This window comes from Schistocerca piceifrons, chromosome 2 (assembly GCF_021461385.2).
Source record: "Schistocerca piceifrons isolate TAMUIC-IGC-003096 chromosome 2, iqSchPice1.1, whole genome shotgun sequence".
NCBI lineage: Eukaryota > Metazoa > Arthropoda > Insecta > Orthoptera > Acrididae > Schistocerca > Schistocerca piceifrons.
The window spans coordinates 40,034,258-40,047,045 of record NC_060139.1 but is presented as its reverse complement, the minus strand read 5'-3'; the positions used below and the strand labels follow the sequence as shown (position 1 = coordinate 40,047,045).

General features: G+C 48.0%; 6 non-coding genes across 6 annotated transcripts; 2 read left to right on the top strand and 4 right to left on the bottom strand.

Annotated features, from left to right (window-relative positions):
- Positions 1-1,119: 1,119 nt before the first annotated feature.
- Positions 1,120-1,191, bottom strand: Trnag-ccc. Its single transcript has one exon. It is a non-coding gene; the product is annotated as a tRNA-Gly (tRNA).
- Positions 1,192-1,874: 683 nt separating this feature from the next.
- Positions 1,875-1,958, top strand: Trnal-uaa. Its single transcript has one exon. It is a non-coding gene; the product is annotated as a tRNA-Leu (tRNA).
- A 1,126-nt stretch (positions 1,959-3,084) lies between these two features.
- On the bottom strand, positions 3,085-3,156 carry Trnag-ccc. The gene has a single exon. It is a non-coding gene; the product is annotated as a tRNA-Gly (tRNA).
- A 7,310-nt stretch (positions 3,157-10,466) lies between these two features.
- Trnag-ccc lies at positions 10,467-10,538 on the bottom strand. Its single transcript has one exon. It is a non-coding gene; the product is annotated as a tRNA-Gly (tRNA).
- A 683-nt stretch (positions 10,539-11,221) lies between these two features.
- Positions 11,222-11,305, top strand: Trnal-uaa. Its single transcript has one exon. It is a non-coding gene; the product is annotated as a tRNA-Leu (tRNA).
- Positions 11,306-12,431: 1,126 nt separating this feature from the next.
- On the bottom strand, positions 12,432-12,503 carry Trnag-ccc. Its single transcript has one exon. It is a non-coding gene; the product is annotated as a tRNA-Gly (tRNA).
- Between the last annotated feature and the right edge of the window lie 285 nt (positions 12,504-12,788).

Here is a 12,788-nt window from a genome sequence, read left to right as displayed (position 1 = left end):
TTAAATATTCCAAAACTACCAATTTCGTACATGCGGGAAAACAAGTAAATTACGCGGGAACAGGTTCCACAGATACTACGAGAAACGGCAGTGACTATGGTGCTTGCCTTGCAAGTCTGATTGTCTGGCGGCCTGAAAGAATGGAAAGCTGTTAGGAGACATGGCTTTCAGCCACGAGGCCCGGAATCGATTCCCGGTAGCCGAACATTCTTTTGTTTGCTGAGTCTTGGTTATTCTCACGGCATTTACGATATCTTTGGGTTGTGGTTTTTGGGGTCCAAGCATCAGGCGAGCAAACGTGAACGAAAGCAGATATGTGCGTAAATGAGTGTCAGGGCAGTAATAAAGGTGGATGAGACGGTGGATCGGGTATTGGACTGCAGAGGTGCCACATTGCGTAGCTCGATAGCTGAGTAAGTTAGAGCGTCGTGCTGTGAACACAAAGGCCACGTATTCGACCGCACCAAGTGCCATTTCATTTTTCTCCCCTAAAAGACAATGCTTCCTCCAGCGACACACTGCCAGGTAAATAACAAGCGATCTTCACAAGAAGTAAGGTGTCTACACGTTGCGCGATACTGTCGCCAACGGCCACACCGCGCGTAGTGCAGCGGTTCTCGTCTGTTCACCGGCGTTAGGAATCGTTGGCCGTGGTTAGTACATGGATGCGTGCTCGGCTGGGAACTCGACGTGCTGTTGCCTTCTTTCATTTTGCATTTTTCCTTCGGCTTCGTTGTTGCTTAGCAATAATTATGTGGTCCCGCACGCTGACGCCACTCTTGCCTCTCGGTACACTAAGGGGCGAATCTGTGGCCACAATAAAATGAAAGGTTCTGTCGTGTGTTTGTCGTTTTTTGGTCTCTCCCAGTCGTTTGTCGCGCCTGCCCTCTACATATATGCCCATTTCCAAGCGTCAGCTTTCGCGTCAGCCGAGCAAAGTCGAGACAAGTCGACACATGGAGACACACGATGCTGAGAAACGAAAGCCGCAGACTAGCGCCCTGGCAGCACGGACTGAGACGAGGGGCGAAGGAAAACTATTCGTACCGCGACAGTTCACAGTTTCGAAGATCGCGTTTCGTTACGTGGAATACCCGTAGAAGAAAAAAGTACCTTTTGTGCGGTGGCCGGGAATCGAACCCGGATCAACTGCTTGGGAAGCAACCATGCTGACCGTTACACCACCACCGCGTTGTGCTGCGTCCCACCCACGCCTTGATGTGTCGGCTACCCTCCTGCCATCAGAGGCCGAAGGCGACGGCGCTGTAGGCGCTCAACGCCAGGGCGGAGGTGAGCACATCTGAACGCAGTGCGTAGGTGCTGCTAGGGCGATGTAGTGTAGCTAGAAGCAGAACTGACAGCCGTTGAAAAACTGCCCTTTAATTTACAGCAGGGCGATAAAACAAATATCTAATGTGACGTACTTACTGATGATCCAGAGACGATTCAGCATGTGTGTGCCAATCCAGAAGTAGAAAGCGCCTAAGTATCACAATATTAAGTTGGTTAGTTTGATGCTCGCCTGGAGCCTATCATTAGCTTCCCCTGAGGGCGAAATGCACAGCGTAGCCGTTGCTAGGGAACGGCCTCTTCTGTCGTTTTTTGTTTTCTCTGCGTCAGTGTGAATATTGATAACTACAGTTCTGCTCGTTCCACTCAAGACAGATGGCGACGGAAAACAATGGTGTAAGGCACCATGTTTAAGCTGTGGTTCCCGAAAGTGAGGGTGGGGTGCAACCTCACATCTGACAACTCGTTTTAAATACTCTAAAACCAACGTATTTCCTTCACACAAGAAAAAAACACGCTAATTTCGCAGTCAGGCTCTGGAGATATACCGAGAAACGACGGTGGAAGAGATTTGGCGCCCACGCGTCAGATTGGCCGAGCGGTCTAAGGCGCCAGATTTAAGCTCTGGTTCCCGAAGGGGAGCGTGGGTTCGAACCCCACATCTGACAATGCATTTTAAATATTCCAAAACTACCAATTTCGTACATGCGGGAAAACAAGTAAATTACGCGGGAACAGGTTCCACAGATACTACGAGAAACGGCAGTGACTATGGTGCTTGCCTTGCAAGTCTGATTGTCTGGCGGCCTGAAAGAATGGAAAGCTGTTAGGAGACATGGCTTTCAGCCACGAGGCCCGGAATCGATTCCCGGTAGCCGAACATTCTTTTGTTTGCTGAGTCTTGGTTATTCTCACGGCATTTACGATATCTTTGGGTTGTGGTTTTTGGGGTCCAAGCATCAGGCGAGCAAACGTGAACGAAAGCAGATATGTGCGTAAATGAGTGTCAGGGCAGTAATAAAGGTGGATGAGACGGTGGATCGGGTATTGGACTGCAGACGTGCCACATTGCGTAGCTCGATAGCTGAGTAAGTTAGAGCGTCGTGCTGTGAACACAAAGGCCACGTATTCGACCGCACCAAGTGCCATTTCATTTTTCTCCCCTAAAAGACAATGCTTCCTCCAGCGACACACTGCCAGGTAAATAACAAGCGATCTTCACAAGAAGTAAGGTGTCTACACGTTGCGCGATACTGTCGCCAACGGCCACACCGCGCGTAGTGCAGCGGTTCTCGTCTGTTCACCGGCGTTAGGAATCGTTGGCCGTGGTTAGTACATGGATGCGTGCTCGGCTGGGAACTCGACGTGCTGTTGCCTTCTTTCATTTTGCATTTTTCCTTCGGCTTCGTTGTTGCTTAGCAATAATTATGCGGTCCCGCACGCTGACGCCACTCTTGCCTCTCGGTACACTAAGGGGCGAATCTGTGGCCACAATAAAATGAAAGGTTCTGTCGTGTGTTTGTCGTTTTTTGGTCTCTCCCAGTCGTTTGTCGCGCCTGCCCTCTACATATATGCCCATTTCCAAGCGTCAGCTTTCGCGTCAGCCGAGCAAAGTCGAGACAAGTCGACACATGGAGACACACGATGCTGAGAAACGAAAGCCGCAGACTAGCGCCCTGGCAGCACGGACTGAGACGAGGGGCGAAGGAAAACTATTCGTACCGCGACAGTTCACAGTTTCGAAGATCGCGTTTCGTTACGTGGAATACCCGTAGAAGAAAAAAGTACCTTTTGTGCGGTGGCCGGGAATCGAACCCGGATCAACTGCTTGGGAAGCAACCATGCTGACCGTTACACCACCACCGCGTTGTGCTGCGTCCCACCCACGCCTTGATGTGTCGGCTACCCTCCTGCCATCAGAGGCCGAAGGCGACGGCGCTGTAGGCGCTCAACGCCAGGGCGGAGGTGAGCACATCTGAACGCAGTGCGTAGGTGCTGCTAGGGCGATGTAGCGTAGCTAGAAGCAGAACTGACAGCCGTTGAAAAACTGCCCTTTAATTTACAGCAGGGCGATAAAACAAATATCTAATGTGACGTACTTACTGATGATCCAGAGACGATTCAGCATGTGTGTGCCAATCCAGAAGTAGAAAGCGCCTAAGTATCACAATATTAAGTTGGTTAGTTTGATGCTCGCCTGGAGCCTATCATTAGCTTCCCCTGAGGGCGAAATGCACAGCGTAGCCGTTGCTAGGGAACGGCCTCTTCTGTCGTTTTTTGTTTTCTCTGCGTCAGTGTGAATATTGATAACTACAGTTCTGCTCGTTCCACTCAAGACAGATGGCGACGGAAAACAATGGTGTAAGGCACCATGTTTAAGCTGTGGTTCCCGAAAGTGAGGGTGGGGTGCAACCTCACATCTGACAACTCGTTTTAAATACTCTAAAACCAACGTATTTCCTTCACACAAGAAAAAAACACGCTAATTTCGCAGTCAGGCTCTGGAGATATACCGAGAAACGACGGTGGAAGAGATTTGGCGCCCACGCGTCAGATTGGCCGAGCGAGCAGTTCCGCTTGCGACGCCGTGCAGGTCGCACGTGTTGTGCCTTCGCTCCGCAATAGCGTGTGCAAGCCGTGACTACTTTCTTTGTTTACGTTGTTTGCTAGATTTGCTGTATTGTGCTTGCGTCAGTTCACTTTTAGTGTTTTGTGACGTTTTGTGTTAGCGGTCTCGACCGTTTAATAAGTGGATATGTCGTCCAGGTTGTTCCCAAGGAAATGTACTCTGTGTTTCGAATTTGACAAGTCTACACGTCATGTTCAACCGAGTTCCATGGAAGTTCACGATTTCATAGTGGATGTAATTGGTATTACGTCTGACCAGGTTCATACTGCCTATTACGACACAGATCTCTACTGTTTCTTCGTCAAGTTGTTAAACCCTGTGTTACTGGAGAGGATTCTGTTGAAACATGGTAGCCGAGCTGAGTTCCGTCATCGTGACGCCTCGGTGAGTACTGTTCTCATATCCAATGCTGATGTAGAATACAAAAATGTCCGTGTGCACAACCTGCCGCCGGAAGTTGAAAACTGTTATTTACGTGAGATTTTGACGAAGTATGGGGAGGTCAAGCAAATCCGTAACGAACGTTGGTCTAGTCAACATCGGTTACAGTGTTTTAGTGGCGTCCGGTCAGTCGAAATGCACGTCAAGCAAGATATCCCCTCCCATCTTATTGTTTGTGGGTATAAAGTTCATGTCACGTACAGTGGGCAACCAGGCACATGCTTTATTTGTAATGAAACTGGCCACTTGCGTACGAACTGCCCTAAACGTGTATTTGTTCTCAAAAATACTTTGGAACAGCGTAAAAAGTTGACATTGGCCGATCTTGTTAGGGAGGCACCAATCACGGACATCGAACGCCCTCGTGATAGTGAAATATTGCCCCCGGAGCCTGGTTTGCCTGTTGCCGACTTTCCACCCTTTCCTTCAAAACCGGTTACAGATACGCCTTCCTCCAAATCTGACGTGCAGCTGCTGAGCCACAAACGGCGAAGAACGTGTGATGATGATAGTCCGGACGAGGCTCTCCAGGAATTAGAACTCGACGTCCCACAAGAGATGCCGGTTACGGTTACTGACTCAAGTTTTTCTGAACCGTCGCACGCAGCTGTCGACGCTGCGGCTATTGACGTCATTCCGAGTGACGTACAGGCAGCTTTGGCACCACAACAGCCGAGCACGCCGCCTGAAGTCGCGACGTCACCACAGGCCGACTCCCAACAAGCGCGTGCTTCCGATAAGCATAACGAGGAAGGCAGTACTTGTGTACAAACTGAAGGACGTCAAAGTCCGTCTACCAACAAACACGAAGTTCGTGCTAGTGACAACAAACAAACTTGTCCACCTTCTGAGTCAGTTCTTTCTGCAGATCAGATGGCTGAGGCGTCACATCACGTTATGGATTGCGAAGTCACTCAGGACCCTCCCACACCTCCGTCTGCCGATGTGTTCCCTAGCAGAGCACGTAGTAGGACCAAAGTTCAACCGAACGTCAACGCAGTACGGAAGAAAAACAAACCCAACGACACACAAGTGACTGTTCGTGATCCTCCCGACAATGCAGCCCATTCCGAAGTTTCTCTGACATTGTAATTCGACCAGTGTTGTTTAGTGACCCTTTACGTACCTCACTGTAATAATGGCACAAGCGTACAAATTCGTCTCCCTGAACATAAATAAGATTCGATCTGATCTCAAAATTGCGGCCCTACAGCAGTTTCTATACGAATCTGACGCTGATATTGTGTTGTTGCAGGAAGTTACTGTTTTCAATCTCTTCATCTCTGGTTTTAAAACCATATCAAACGTTGCTCCTGAGGAAAGTACAGGTACCGCACTTTTATTACGGGAAGGTATTCCAGTTGGGGAGATCGAGTTTTTAGATTCCGGTCGAGGAGTGAGCTGTAAAATTTTTGATGTAACCCTTGTTAATTTATATGCCCCATCAGGCAACAGCAACAAATTCGAACGGTCACGTTTTTATAAGGAGGATGTTACATATCTGTTGAGGAGCAGTCCTCAAAACCTGATCATAGGAGGTGACTTCAACTGTGTTCTACGTAAAAGCGATCAGTCCCCTAATTTTAATTACTGTAAAGAACTGCACGAGCTCGTTAAGAATATTAAGCTGAAAGATGCTTGGGAACTGAAGTATCCTACTTTAGTTAAATTCACTTTTTTCACCGTTACTTCATGCAGCCGTCTGGATAGGATTTATCTATCGGACTGTATCAGTGACAGACTCCTAGCGGTTGACGTAATCCCGGCTAGTTTTACCGACCATTGCGCTTTTACGGCAACGGTTCACTTAAATCGACAGCCTACCAAATTATTTCGTTCCCCGTGGATGTTAAACATATCGCATCTGGCGGACGCTGAGTTATTTGACGTTATCAGGCATGTGTGGGAAACTTGTTTGCGTTCCATCACTTTTTATCCGACTAAAGCGATGTGGTGGACCACTGTTGCCAAACCAAAGCTTCGAAAAAGTCTCATTTATTATAGTGCTCAGAAAGCACGCGCCTTCAAGAGGACCTTTGAGTTTTACTACACTGTGCTGCGACAACTGTATGATTCATCCACTGCGACCAACACTAACTTTCCGTCAATTCAACGTGTCAAGGCTAAACTTGTCAGCTTGAAGCGTCAACAATTGGAAGGTCTGAAAGTTAAATCCAAACCTAAATCTGTTTTAGCCGACGAAATGACATCTATGTACCATTTATTCAAGCATTTATCACGTCGCCGCCGGGCTTTCATTGATGTTTTGGAAAGAGATAATGGGGAATTACTCTCTACTCAAGCGGCCATTATTAGTGAAATTCACCAACATTTCCAACGACTGTATTCCAGTGAAATTGTCAATGAACCTGCTGTCAGTGCAGTGGTCAATGTTTTTGATAGGGCGATTAATCCTGCTGACAATGTCGACTTTTTATCGGATTTCACTCCCGAGGAAGTTTTAGCCTTGATCTCTGACTCGCCTTCCTTTAAATCGCCTGGTCCTGATGGTTTGCCCAAGGAATTTTATATCAAATTCTGGAATGTCCTTGGTGGTACTTTTACTGAAATTGTTAATGAAGTCATGAGTGGTGGTCCTCTTCCTGCCGAGTTCAAGGTGGGTAGAATTGTTTTAGTCCCGAAGAGAACTGGTCACAAGCGAGTTGATAATCTCCGTCCAATCACATTGTTGAACTTTGATTATAAAACGATTGCCCGAGCGATTAATAGCAGACTGACCCCCATCCTTGGGAAAGTTATTCATTCACACCAGTCTTGCCTTCCAGGGAGATCCATTATGACTCCGGTTGCGGAGTACAGAGACGTTATTTCAGTAGCGGCCGTAACCAACATCAAATGTGCTTTCCTTTTTCTTGACTTTTGCAAAGCTTTTGACCGCGTTAGTCATCACTATTTAGAACGCATCCTGCAACGAATTGGACTCGAAGAACGAGCTGTGGCAGTCATTCGGAATATGATAACCGGCATTACTGCTAGGATCACAGTTAACGGTCAGCTGACACAAGCTGTTAGCATACGACGCGGTGTACCGCAAGGCAGTCCGTTGTCGATGTCGCTCTTTGTTTTGTCGCTCGAGCCATTTCTGAAGAGATTGTGTCTCACATTAAGTGGCCTTTCTGTCTTAGGGAGCAATCTTACTGTGAGGGCTTACGCCGATGATGTTGCTGTTATCCTACGTCATGAGTCTGAAGTGGCCCAATTGCGGGCTGAGATTGATACTTACAGCACTGCGTCTGGAGCGAAACTCAGTGAGGGTAAATGTAAGGTTCTAAGCTTACGGGGCTTCGAATCTCTTGCTATACCGTGGGCACAGATCGTCGAACAACATGTTGCTCTGGGAATCATCATCGATAGGTGTCCTTTACGTATGGCAGCTAAAAACTGGAAACTTACTGCCAATCGAATACAGGGAGCTATAGTGGAAAACACCTGGCGATCGACAAATATCCTCCAGAAGATCAGGATTTTGAATACATACATACTCTGTAAAGCTTATTATGTCGCTCAGGTGTTCCCTCTTCCCAAAATGCAAGCCCATAAGATCATGCGTTTGTCCAGTAGGTTTGTGTGGCTCGGTCATATTTTTAAGTTAACCTATACCACACTGTCTAAGTCAGTGCAAGCTGGGGGCCTGCAACTCAATGATATCCGTCGAAAGGCGACAGCACTCTATATAAAACGAACAACTGTGATAATTACCACGATGCCCCATACTATCACATCGAAGCTGTTTCGCATTGTTCGCCCTAAATGTATGAAACCGCCAATTGACATCGGGAAACTAAACTTTCAATTGCAACATGTCGGTGTTTATTACCTCGAAATGAGTTACTTAGGTGACAGTGTTTCCACAAGTCCTTGTCTCACGACAGTGTTCTTAATTGCTCAGTGGCAGAAGTACGAAGCTCCAAATACAATTGAAATGCACTACCCAAGAATCGTCTGGACGGCAGTGTGGACCAATATTACTCTCAAAATTCATTCTTCCGATGTGCTTTCCGCCTGGTATAAAGTTGTCCACAATCTTATTCCAACCAACGAAAAACTCAACCGCATTGGCTTAAGTGCTACTGACAACTGCCTCAAATGTGGATTAGTAGACACTCTGAGGCACAGGTTTACTTGCTGTGGACATCAGTTCAACTGGCATTGGGTGCGGAAACGATTGGCGCTGCTCACACGTAGCACTGAAAGTCTTTATACAACTGATATCCTCCTGTGGCCTGATACACGGTTTTACCCCAAAACGAAAAACAATACTGTTATGTGGATGCTGGGACATTTTGTCAATTACGTCATAACGCAACACGGAGAAGACAATATTACTGCCTTTACTGCTTATATGGCAACGGCATATTGGCGAAGAAACCAGTTCCCACACATTAAGAGGGATTTTGGCAATATGTTAACAATCCTGTTTGAGAAACAGGGAATTGGGTGATTCTAAAGTAAATCCGCGATTCCTGTCACCATTTCCATGGTGAAGTTCCCAGGTACAAGACAACAGTGAATAATATTTCGTTATCATTTCGCCTATGGCGCTTGCAGAACCTCAAGTTTTCTTTTCTTTCTTATTCCTCATTTTTTGTTTTTTGAGGGAAGAGACATCTCTTTTTTTTTTTTTCCTCTCTTCTTGGTTTTGCGAAAGTTTTCTAATTTTCGTTGGCACTTATATTCCAAAAAGAAGAAGCAATGAGCTCCTTGTAATCACGAAGAAATTGAATTCCTTTTGTGTACTGTTGTACGATGCCAGTGAATCTGGTGACTTTGATTTCATTTGATTATAGCTGAAGAAGCTCGCCAAGGAAGGCATTCATGGAGAGCGCAAGGAGGGCTGTAAGGGGAGAAGGGAGGCCCAAAAAAAAAAAAAAAAAAAAAAAAAAAAAAAAGCGGTCTAAGGCGCCAGATTTAAGCTCTGGTTCCCGAAGGGGAGCGTGGGTTCGAACCCCACATCTGACAATGCATTTTAAATATTCCAAAACTACCAATTTCGTACATGCGGGAAAACAAGTAAATTACGCGGGAACAGGTTCCACAGATACTACGAGAAACGGCAGTGACTATGGTGCTTGCCTTGCAAGTCTGATTGTCTGGCGGCCTGAAAGAATGGAAAGCTGTTAGGAGACATGGCTTTCAGCCACGAGGCCCGGAATCGATTCCCGGTAGCCGAACATTCTTTTGTTTGCTGAGTCTTGGTTATTCTCACGGCATTTACGATATCTTTGGGTTGTGGTTTTTGGGGTCCAAGCATCAGGCGAGCAAACGTGAACGAAAGCAGATATGTGCGTAAATGAGTGTCAGGGCAGTAATAAAGGTGGATGAGACGGTGGATCGGGTATTGGACTGCAGAGGTGCCACATTGCGTAGCTCGATAGCTGAGTAAGTTAGAGCGTCGTGCTGTGAACACAAAGGCCACGTATTCGACCGCACCAAGTGCCATTTCATTTTTCTCCCCTAAAAGACAATGCTTCCTCCAGCGACACACTGCCAGGTAAATAACAAGCGATCTTCACAAGAAGTAAGGTGTCTACACGTTGCGCGATACTGTCGCCAACGGCCACACCGCGCGTAGTGCAGCGGTTCTCGTCTGTTCACCGGCGTTAGGAATCGTTGGCCGTGGTTAGTACATGGATGCGTGCTCGGCTGGGAACTCGACGTGCTGTTGCCTTCTTTCATTTTGCATTTTTCCTTCGGCTTCGTTGTTGCTTAGCAATAATTATGTGGTCCCGCACGCTGACGCCACTCTTGCCTCTCGGTACACTAAGGGGCGAATCTGTGGCCACAATAAAATGAAAGGTTCTGTCGTGTGTTTGTCGTTTTTTGGTCTCTCCCAGTCGTTTGTCGCGCCTGCCCTCTACATATATGCCCATTTCCAAGCGTCAGCTTTCGCGTCAGCCGAGCAAAGTCGAGACAAGTCGACACATGGAGACACACGATGCTGAGAAACGAAAGCCGCAGACTAGCGCCCTGGCAGCACGGACTGAGACGAGGGGCGAAGGAAAACTATTCGTACCGCGACAGTTCACAGTTTCGAAGATCGCGTTTCGTTACGTGGAATACCCGTAGAAGAAAAAAGTACCTTTTGTGCGGTGGCCGGGAATCGAACCCGGATCAACTGCTTGGGAAGCAACCATGCTGACCGTTACACCACCACCGCGTTGTGCTGCGTCCCACCCACGCCTTGATGTGTCGGCTACCCTCCTGCCATCAGAGGCCGAAGGCGACGGCGCTGTAGGCGCTCAACGCCAGGGCGGAGGTGAGCACATCTGAACGCAGTGCGTAGGTGCTGCTAGGGCGATGTAGTGTAGCTAGAAGCAGAACTGACAGCCGTTGAAAAACTGCCCTTTAATTTACAGCAGGGCGATAAAACAAATATCTAATGTGACGTACTTACTGATGATCCAGAGACGATTCAGCATGTGTGTGCCAATCCAGAAGTAGAAAGCGCCTAAGTATCACAATATTAAGTTGGTTAGTTTGATGCTCGCCTGGAGCCTATCATTAGCTTCCCCTGAGGGCGAAATGCACAGCGTAGCCGTTGCTAGGGAACGGCCTCTTCTGTCGTTTTTTGTTTTCTCTGCGTCAGTGTGAATATTGATAACTACAGTTCTGCTCGTTCCACTCAAGACAGATGGCGACGGAAAACAATGGTGTAAGGCACCATGTTTAAGCTGTGGTTCCCGAAAGTGAGGGTGGGGTGCAACCTCACATCTGACAACTCGTTTTAAATACTCTAAAACCAACGTATTTCCTTCACACAAGAAAAAAACACGCTAATTTCGCAGTCAGGCTCTGGAGATATACCGAGAAACGACGGTGGAAGAGATTTGGCGCCCACGCGTCAGATTGGCCGAGCGGTCTAAGGCGCCAGATTTAAGCTCTGGTTCCCGAAGGGGAGCGTGGGTTCGAACCCCACATCTGACAATGCATTTTAAATATTCCAAAACTACCAATTTCGTACATGCGGGAAAACAAGTAAATTACGCGGGAACAGGTTCCACAGATACTACGAGAAACGGCAGTGACTATGGTGCTTGCCTTGCAAGTCTGATTGTCTGGCGGCCTGAAAGAATGGAAAGCTGTTAGGAGACATGGCTTTCAGCCACGAGGCCCGGAATCGATTCCCGGTAGCCGAACATTCTTTTGTTTGCTGAGTCTTGGTTATTCTCACGGCATTTACGATATCTTTGGGTTGTGGCTTTTGGGGTCCAAGCATCAGGCGAGCAAACGTGAACGAAAGCAGATATGTGCGTAAATGAGTGTCAGGGCAGTAATAAAGGTGGATGAGACGGTGGATCGGGTATTGGACTGCAGAGGTGCCACATTGCGTAGCTCGATAGCTGAGTAAGTTAGAGCGTCGTGCTGTGAACACAAAGGCCACGTATTCGACCGCACCAAGTGCCATTTCATTTTTCTCCCCTAAAAGACAATGCTTCCTCCAGCGACACACTGCCAGGTAAATAACAAGCGATCTTCACAAGAAGTAAGGTGTCTACACGTTGCGCGATACTGTCGCCAACGGCCACACCGCGCGTAGTGCAGCGGTTCTCGTCTGTTCACCGGCGTTAGGAATCGTTGGCCGTGGTTAGTACATGGATGCGTGCTCGGCTGGGAACTCGACGTGCTGTTGCCTTCTTTCATTTTGCATTTTTCCTTCGGCTTCGTTGTTGCTTAGCAATAATTATGTGGTCCCGCACGCTGACGCCACTCTTGCCTCTCGGTACACTAAGGGGCGAATCTGTGGCCACAATAAAATGAAAGGTTCTGTCGTGTGTTTGTCGTTTTTTGGTCTCTCCCAGTCGTTTGTCGCGCCTGCCCTCTACATATATGCCCATTTCCAAGCGTCAGCTTTCGCGTCAGCCGAGCAAAGTCGAGACAAGTCGACACATGGATACACACGATGCTGAGAAACGAAAGCCGCAGACTAGCGCCCTGGCAGCACGGACTGAGACGAGGGGCGAAGGAAAACTATTCGTACCGCGACAGTTCACAGTTTCGAAGATCGCGTTTCGTTACGTGGAATACCCGTAGAAGAAAAAAGTACCTTTTGTGCGGTGGCCGGAAATCGAACCCGGATCAACTGCTTGGGAAGCAACCATGCTGACCGTTACACCACCACCGCGTTGTGCTGCGTCCCACCCACGCCTTGATGTGTCGGCTACCCTCCTGCCATCAGAGGCCGAAGGCGACGGCGCTGTAGGCGCTCAACGCCAGGGCGGAGGTGAGCACATCTGAACGCAGTGCGTAGGTGCTGCTAGGGCGATGTAGCGTAGCTAGAAGCAGAACTGACAGCCGTTGAAAAACTGCCCTTTAATTTACAGCAGGGCGATAAAACAAATATCTAATGTGACGTACTTACTGATGATCCAGAGACGATTCAGCATGTGTGTGCCAATCCAGAAGTAGA